Source organism: Triturus cristatus, chromosome 1_1 (genome assembly GCF_964204655.1).
Source record: "Triturus cristatus chromosome 1_1, aTriCri1.1, whole genome shotgun sequence".
NCBI classification, from domain to species: domain Eukaryota; kingdom Metazoa; phylum Chordata; class Amphibia; order Caudata; family Salamandridae; genus Triturus; species Triturus cristatus.
This window is the reverse complement of record NC_140579.1, coordinates 417,155,109-417,165,154: the sequence shown is the minus strand read 5'-3', so window position 1 is coordinate 417,165,154 and position 10,046 is coordinate 417,155,109.

Below are 10,046 nucleotides of genomic sequence, written 5' to 3'. Positions count from 1 at the left end.
TTGATATAGGTTTTAACTCCTGTTTTTTGGTGATTTCTCCACAATCATTGTAAATTCATCACAAACATAGGTAGATAGGAATCTCTCTTAGAAAAAGAGGGTAGGGTTAACACATACTAACCATTGTTCCAAGTGGAAATATCGCAGTTTAAAATGAAAGACATGATTTAATTTGCTGCCTTTCTCATGATCATAGATCGCAAAGCTGAAGAGGTTGCCATTTCATGATTGCTTTGAATGAGAGTGGTGTACCATTCTTGTGCTTAATTTGTACACATCCTAACAGTGTCAAAATGATCCAGGAAGAGCTAAAACAACAGAATAATCTACAAACTGAATTCACTGGTTTGTACATAACTTTTGAATCCTTTATAAAAATTACATTAGAAGTGAAGAAGTATATGGGAGTTTGATAAAAAGAATATCACAGTGATAAGAAAAAAATATATCAGATGAACTGTATCTATTAAAGTGTATTTGTTTAAGAGGTTAGTGGTGAATGTTTTGGGAAAGCAAGAGAAAAATGAATTAGTGCCTCTTTATTAAATTGTGTACTTAATTGACAAATAATATTATAGTATTGTGGAAAGTCCAATGAGGAATTAAGAATGTTTTAAAAGTCTAAAAATCATGTGTAGAAGAGATACATCTGTCATTTGCATTAACCCTGGGCGTAGTACTACGCTTCGCTCACAGAGCATGCATAGTTTGCACTATTATGCAAAATGCACATAGCACAGTGCAAACGTAGCGTAGCAGCAATATCAACAATTTTACATGCTAAAAAGCATATAACCAATTCCCAAAAGTGAACTGTGAATGAAAATATTAGGCAATGAGAGAGGTGATGATTTTGGGGTCCCCCCCTAACCTAGGGGGAGGACCAAGCAGATGCCTTGAACACAAAGAGCATATCATGCTGGTGAACGATTCAGTGGTGGTCCCTTCTAGGACCAACCCAAGCACAGTTATGGGCAAAAATACAATCCCAACCAAAGGCCCTGCAAAGCATTATGGGACGAGATTAGCAGTGGGCAGTGAATATTATAGTGTCCAATATCAAAATCATTCTACAAAGAGCTGCAGTTCAACTAGCCGTTACTAGATGTCCCTCAGGAGTCAAATGCAAAAACATTGAAATTATTATTGCATCAAGCTGCAGTTCCACTAGTCATTACTAGATGTCCCTCACGAGTCAAATGCAAAAGCATTGAAACCCTTTAATGAATCTTTTGCATTTGACTCGTGAGGGACATCTAGTAACAACTAGTGGAATTGCAGCTTGATGTAATAATAATTTCAATGCTTTTGCATTTGACTTGTGAGGGACATCTTGTAACGACTAGTTGAACTGCAGCTCTTTGTAGAATTATTTTGATATTGGATACTATAATATTCACTGCCCACTGCTAATCTCGTCCCATAATGCTTTGCAGGGTCTTTGGTTGGGATTGTATTTTAGCCAAGAACTGTGCTTGGGGTGGTCCTAAGAGGATGGGACCACCACCAAATCGTTCAAGAAGATGTGCTTTTTGTTTTCAAGGCATCTGCTTGGTTCTCTCCCTAGGTTAGGGAGGATCCCAAAATCATCACCTCTCTCACTGCTTGCTAATTTATCATTTTCACTTTTGTGAAATGACTATATTCATTTTAGCATATTAAGATAGAGATACTTATTGTATCATCACTTGCATTGTGCAAGATGCTGTTTGCAATTATTGCTCAGAGCAAACAAGCACACAGTGCTAACAGCTACGCACTATGCAGTTTTCGTAACTGAGTGTAGCTATGTGTAGTGCTACTACGCAAACTATGCCCAGGGTTAATTTGCATTCATGGAGTTGTAGTACTTTTAGTAACCTTATTAAACAGGAGCAGTGTTGTCGCAAATACAAGATGAGAACATGTTGTCTGCCTGTATATGAATTAGAAAGTAGTAATACTTGTTAGGACTGCATCGGGAATTGTTTGTCAATGTCGTTTTTAACTTAGATTACCACTTTGCATATGCTTAGATGGTGAGATATGGTTTTTCTGGCTGCAGATAGCTATATATACAATGGGACTTTTGAGTTTACTTAAAGATGCATAGAGGTAAATATTTTTAGAAAGATGACTTGAAGGTGTACATCTATTAAGAAATCGCAGATGTGTTTACATGGAGATGTATGTTCAGTAAGGCTGATGAAAATGTCATGCATATGGTGAGGGTGGTGTTTTTTCTTTTAACATGGTTTGTTCAAAATTGAGAAGGATTCATTGTGCAGAACGCCTCAAGAGTTATTGTGCTAGCTTCATTTGGAGTGTAACTTTTGTTCGGGAAACGCTGACTATATGTTTTAGAAGCAGAAGAAGTATTTGAGAAATGATGTAGCTATATCATTCACAAAAGGTTCTGTGCTTTGAATTTTTTTTAAATGTTGTTTTCCGTTTTAGAAACATACTGATGCATGTGCATCCTCAGTAACAAAGCAAAGCATTCTCCTAGAGAGCCAGTTGTGCAATTATATACTAAGTGTGATATCTAGATTTCACTCGGAACATAGCTCAGTAGAAAAGCATGTACAGTAAAACAGGTAGTTTGATACTAACAGAAGGAGATAACCAATTAATCAGATCTACAGCTACAACCGTTATGTATCCAACAGTAATCAAGGTACTTTCACAGTCAGTCAGGCAGTATTCTTTTATTAATGCAATCACCTAACCACTAGTGAGGCAGTCATCAAATCAGTGATTCAGTATCCATGGAGTTATTAAATTACCTAGACACTAAACATGTCCTCTTTGAATCAGGCAGGCAGAACTTATGTAGTCATTGAACTATGGAGGAACTAGCTATACAGTCATCTAATCACCCAGATATTAACCATTTGCTTATGCAATTAACAAGGCTGTAACTATGCAGTCACAGTAACACTTGTGCAGAAGCTATGCAGACAGTGAAATACTGAGGAACACGCATGAGCTCATGCAAACACTCAGGTACTACTCATGCACTCATCTAATTACGTAGAGAGAACCATTGTAGTAAACCTGTTATCCATCCAGTAGCTATGCACTCATTTAATTACTGAGGGAATACTCTTGCACTAATGCAATCACCCCAGCAGTACACTCACTTTCATCCAATCTTTCAAGGTTTAACAATGGAGTCATGCCATCACTCAGACACCAGTCATGCACTCATGCAATCAGCCAGGCACTAGTGATGCACTTATTCAATTATCCTAACACTAACAATGTAGTTATCTAAACACCCAAGCATTACCTGTTCAATGAACCGAAAACACATGGGCAGCAGCCATATAGTCATGCAATCACTGAAGTACTACTCATGCACTCATCCAATCTGCTAGGTGATATACATGTACTTTAACAGTCATGTAAGCACTATCCATGCAATATACAAATATCCTACATACTATCTATGCACTCCTGCAATCATACAGGCACTAACATTGCACGCATTCTATCATCCAACCACTATCTATGTATGTATTGAATTACTGAGCCATTAGTCATGCACTTGTCTTATCATTGAGGTACTACTCATGCACTCATCCAAACACCCAGATAATCATAGTGATATAATCATGCAAACATGCAGGCAGTACCTATTCAGATATGGAATGACCCATGGAGTTCTGATATACTCACGGAATCATCTAGGCGCTAGCTGTATACTCAAAGAATCACCTAGGTACTATCTATGCACCAATTCAATCACCGAGGGAGTATTCATGTATTCAAGCACAAACACATGTTTTACAAGTTTTACTGAGGTATATGTACTCTTGTAGTACCATCTGGTGAATTATATATGCAAGCTGTGACACATTCTTTGGATGTAGCTGGAAGAATTAGCAAGGTATATGCTTTTATAGAGATTAACTTGCAGATTGTTATATGCACCATTTCCCAAAATATAAATCTGATACATTTAAATAGAACAGTACTGGGATAATAAATATACCACTAATACAGTGGTAGAGAGGCATCAGATAGCACTTATGTTGTGTTTACCTATTGTTTGTGTTGAGACATTGTACATACTTGTACACTTGGGGCTAAATTTAGAAGACAGTAATGCAGTGCGGAGCCGGAAGCCAATTGGCTGCGCCATGCTGCATTACTTTCAAAGCACAGAGATGCATCATATTTACAACAATATGATGGATCCCTATGCTGTCTCCTGTGCTGGCAAACAACTGGCTGCCATGCACCAACAGAGAAACCCTTGCACCATAGTGCAAGGGTGCCTGTGTAGTGGGGAAGATTGTTTTTGTGCAGGAAGGGACACCTTCCTGTAAAAAAAATATTATAAGAGGTATTTTCCTCTTTGTATGTGTGTGTATATATATATATATATAGATATATATATATATATATCTATATATATATATATATATATATTCACTTAAAAAACCATAGGTTTCACACATGTTATAGTTAGCTGGACATTTCACTCGTAAAAAAACAATGAAATTCCCCTGTTATAGTTAGTTCAGATAACTATAACTCGCACGCCCGCAATCCACTGCTCATGACGTCACATATTACATCACTCATGACATGGTCAGTGGCATCACTCATGACATCACTGATGACATCATCCTTGTGATAGAGTGGCGGTCGCGGGAGTTATAGTTATCTGAACTAACTATAACGGGGGAATTTCATTGGTTTTTTACGAGTGAAATGTCCAGCTAAATATAACATGTGTGAAACCTATGGTTTTTTAAGTGAATTTGCAAGGTTTTTTAAATGCTAATTCCTAGCTATAACGTGTGTTAAACCTATGGTTTTTTAAGTGAATTTGAACGGTTTTTTAAATGCTAAGTTATGTATTTATAAACATTTTTTTTTTCAAGGTTTTTCACTTTGGGCACACGGTGCACTGCGCGCACCGTGCGCGCACACCGCAATTTTTTTCAAAAATAATAAAATGTTTTTTTCACCCTTGGTGGTCCTTCTGTGACCCCCTGACAAAGGCTAGGGTGTCAGGAACTCTCTTCCCTGCCCCTTTTTCACGTTTTCCACCTTTTTTCCACCTTTCCTTTTCAGTGCGACAGACAAAATGGCGGCCGACACTTCCTGATTTCGACCGATTCGAATGTTTACTGACATCTTTCAACCAATCAGAATTTCGCTCGCGCACGGCACCGTGCGCGCACTGTGCACGCACGGTGCGCGCGTATAGATATTTATCTGCTTTTAAATGCTATTTTCTCAGGAAATACTGAACAGATTGACACCAGACCGGCAAAAGGCACTTCCCTGACCTGAGGACTACCTCTCTGCCAAATTTCAAGTAATTCTGTTCAGCCGTTCGGGCTGTACCTTCGACTAAAGGTCCTATGGAAAAATGCATGGGGAAAACGCATTTTGGGACCCCCCTTTTTTCTCGGCCCCCCCTTGACGAATCACCCTGAGACTTTCAGGGTAGGAGCTGAGCGGAGCGCCCCATTAGTTTTGAAAATTTCGCGAGGATTCGTCAACCGGCGCCAAAGTTATTCAAAATAGAATTTTGAGATTTCCTATGGAAACACGATCCTAACTTTAACTATCTACTGGCGACTGGCAGTAGATAATATACATATATATATATATATATATATATATGTTTTTATTGCCTAACTTGATCCTTTTTTTATTACTGTATGTTGTGCTTTTATGATATTTTTTATCGAATAAAGCTTTACCTACCTACCTAGATATATATATATATATATATCTTCAACACAAAAGATTGCCCATTGAGGAGACGCCCCACAACAGGAGATTGTCACCTTTTAATTGAGGAAAACACAGTTAGGCAAAAGTGCAGTCTCCCCCTCAGTAAGGACAAAGCCCAACGCGTTTCGAACACTCCTGTGCTCTTGATCACGGGCGAAGTGGAGACAAACGTAACGGCAGTTCAAAGGAGCCATTTGTAAATGTTCTAAGGCCATCAGGCATGCTGGTACTTGTGGTTCCCTTGTACGAAAGTGATTTCCCATATATGGAATTTATAAACATTTGGTGACTACATTGTGTTACTACAGATAAAAAGTAAATGGAAGTACTATAATACTAGTAGCCTTAAGTTGCTTGTGAAGTCTCTTCACCACTAAAAAAAAAAGGTCACCTTTTATTTCTGCTACAGCAATTTCTATGTAGTACCACGATTTATGTTTTCCCACATGGACTAAGAATATTTAAACCAGCTTTTGGCCTAACAGGGATGATGTTTACAAAACTAAATGCAAAAATTAAGACTGCTTCATAATTGCTGGACATTTTATACCAGATTTAAAAAATCAGAAAAAGTTTTAACATATAGTTACTTTCATTAAGGTAGTAACCAATCAGCAAACAGTATTAAAAAACTTGTAGTGAGTGCAGTGAACAATATGACATAGTTGTAATGATCTACTGTGCACATTTGTTTTTATTTTTTTACAATCCATTGTTTTTTTCCCCACTGCATATACGGTTGCATAGACTGACACACCCAGGCATACAGCAATGCCAACACTGACACACCCAGACAAACATTAATGCAGCCAATAATACACTGAGGCATACAATGACACATCCAAGCAGACACTGACCCACCCCAGCATATACCAAAGCAGACACTGATACACCCAGCCAAAGACTAATGCATCCAATAACACATCTAGGCATACACTGACACATACACTGACATACCCAGGCATACATTGATAGATACACTGACGCACCTAGGCATAAAACAATGCTGACACTGACACACCCAGGCACACACTGATTCATACGCTGACACGCCCAGGCATACACTGATGCATAGACTGACACATCCAGGCACACACTGACGTATACACTGACAAACCCAGAGACACATCAGTGCAGACACTGGTACACCCAGGCATACAGCAGTGCAGACACTAGTACACCCAGGCATACAGCAGTGCAGACACTGGGACATCCAGAAAATTACTAATGCATCCAATAACACACTTAGACACACACTGCTGCATAACCTGACACACCCAGGCATAAAACCAATGCAGACACAGACACACCCAGGCATACAGCATGTAGACACTGACACACCCAGCCAAACACTAATGTATGCAATAACACACCTAGTCACACACTAATGTATATGCTCACATACCCAGACACACACTCATGCAGACACTGATACATACAGGCACACACTGACGCACCCAGAGACACACCAGTGCAGACACTGACACACCCAGGCATACAGAAATGCATACACTGACATACCCAGACACACAGTGATACTAACACACTCAGGTACACGCTGATGCATACATTGACACACCCAGGCACACACTCATGCATACAATACCACAGCCTGACACACTGACACACCCAGAGACAAACCAGTGCAGACACTGAGACATCCAGGCATTCAGCAATGCATACACTAACATACCCAGGCACACAGTGGTACAGACACTGACACACCCAGCCACATGCTGATGCATAAAATGACACACCTGGGCACACTCTCATGCATACACTAACACACCCCTGTACACACAGATATATACACTGACACACCCATGCATAGAGCAAAGCAGAAACTGACACACCCAGCCATACACTAATGCATGCAATAACACACCCAGGCACACACTGATGCATTCACCAACATGCCCATCAAAGCAGACATTGACACAGCCAGGCATACACCAAAGCAGATACTGACACACCAAGCCAAACACTAATGCATCCAATAACACACCCAGGCACACACTGACACATACACTGACATACCCAGGCATACAACAATGCAGACAAGAACACACCCAGGCATACACTGATGCACACACTGACACAGCCACTCTCACATTGGTACAGTCACTCACACATTAAAAACACAGAGTTAGCTCTTTGTTTGACCAGATGGTGGTTCTAACAATCACATGGTTTTTTCCTGAAAGGTATTTTGACAGTCTTTTAATTGTTTTCTTCTTTTTTGTGTACAGGGTAGTAAAGAGAGTAAGGATGGGAAAATTTAAAGAAGCAACTGCCTTCAGTCTTCAAAAACATTGAGTTGTCACTGGAAGCAAAAAATAAAAAAACAATAACAGCGATGCATCTTCACTGTATGAATGCACCCACAATAGACAATTTTACAGCGATAAGCATGTGGCATTTCACACAATGAATAACCATGTCACTCAATTCTTCGCAGTCAGCATGTAATGTAATGACTGCAGCTGATGATCGTTCTCTCAAGGCTGCTGTAGTGGTTGACTGTCCTGCTAGTCCTGCTTTCTCCTGCATCATCCAGTTGTAGATCCTTTCATGAATTGTTTTTAGATGCTTCCTCATGGAACTTGTCCCATATGTAAACGTCTTTGCAGTGTCTCTGGATAACTGCTTTCTGCAAATATTGCACTGCACATATTTTGCTGTCACTTTCTTTTTTCCAAAAGGTATAGTAAAGTGCTTCCAGACATCACTTTCTTTTCAGTGAAGTGTTGCGTCTCCCTCCATATCTGCAACAGGTTGTGGATGATCATCCTGGATGGTATGATGTAGCATCTGCCACTGACCTTTATTTATGAGGGCTTGTGCTGCCGTAACATCACTGTTTTGTGTTGCTGCAGTGGCATAAACAATGTGCCACACTGCACCCTATTTACAAAGTGACGCATCTAGGCAGATGCGTTAATTTGTAAAGCCCTGCGCTACATTATACCTGCATCAGGCATAGTGTATGCAGGGTGAGCATTCACACGTAAAAAAGACTTGTAGAAGTAGCACAGTGAAATCTAAGAGATTTCACTGCACCACTCCTATGACTTGACTGTGTCACGATCCTTACACCTGCTTCAAGCAGGTGTAAGGAGAGACACATGGCTTTTTACATGGGACTCGCCCCATGCGTAATGAAAGGGAAACAGCCTTTACAGCGCAACAGTTACAACGCATGCCATTACATCGCATGCCGTTGCAACGCAAAAGGTGTGCAGCAGTGGGTAGAAGGTGTTGGATTTAACTCCAACACCTTCTCTACTGTTGCACACACTGGAGTTGGAATAGAAAATTAACCTATTCCAACTTTCAGTGCTCCCAGGACAGAAAGTCGGGGTAAAGTTATGCGTTGTAACGGCATGCGTTGTAACGTCACATATCGGTAATGAAACATTGCTGGAGTTGAGTACGTTTACCGACACACTCCAGCAAAGTGTCATTACTGTGACATCAGATACAATAGGATTCCTGAAGTATCTGTGCCATCCTTGCGACATGGAGTGCTGTAGTGTAAATAAGGTGCATCCATGTTGTCGCAAGGATGGCGCAATGAAAAGTGTTGCATCGCTGTTTTTCAACAATTACACTTTTCATAAATGAGGCCCATTGTGTAAAAGCAGAGCACCAATGGTTCTTAAACCTGCTTCTAGAGACTTCACTGGTGAAGTAACTGGTTTTGGGTGTGATTTTCCATGTGCATGCATGGGTTCCTCATATATCCAATTAGAACACAAGGACTGGGGGTGAATTTGCAAACCCGGCGTGTAGAATCGCGGATTTGTGAAAGTTGTAAAAAGTGTAACTTTGTTTAAAAGCAGATATAAGGTGGTCTATATACACCTGTAAATATGATCACACTGATCTCATAAATCAATCAGCATTTGTAAAGTGCAGCACTATTTCCCCTAAGGGTATCTGGGCACTGAGAGCGCCAAAACTCTGTCAAAAAGCCAGGTCATCAGTTTCTTTCTGAAGTCTGCCAGGGAGGGTGCTGTTTGGAGGTGGATGGGCAGGTCATTCCAGGTCTTGGTGGTGATTTAGGAGAAGAAGCACCCCATGCTGTGGCTGCATTGGATGTGAGGAGTGTATGAGGGTGAGTGAGGCCAAGTGCAGTTGTATTGAGGGCGGATTGAAGTTTATTCTGGGGATGAGGTACGATGGTCATTGGTCATGAAGAGCTTTGTAGGCATGTGTGAGGATCTTGAAATCACATTTTCTGAATGTGGGGCCAGTAGAGGTTTCTGAATTTATGCCAAAAGTGAGGCACATCGGAACACCATTTT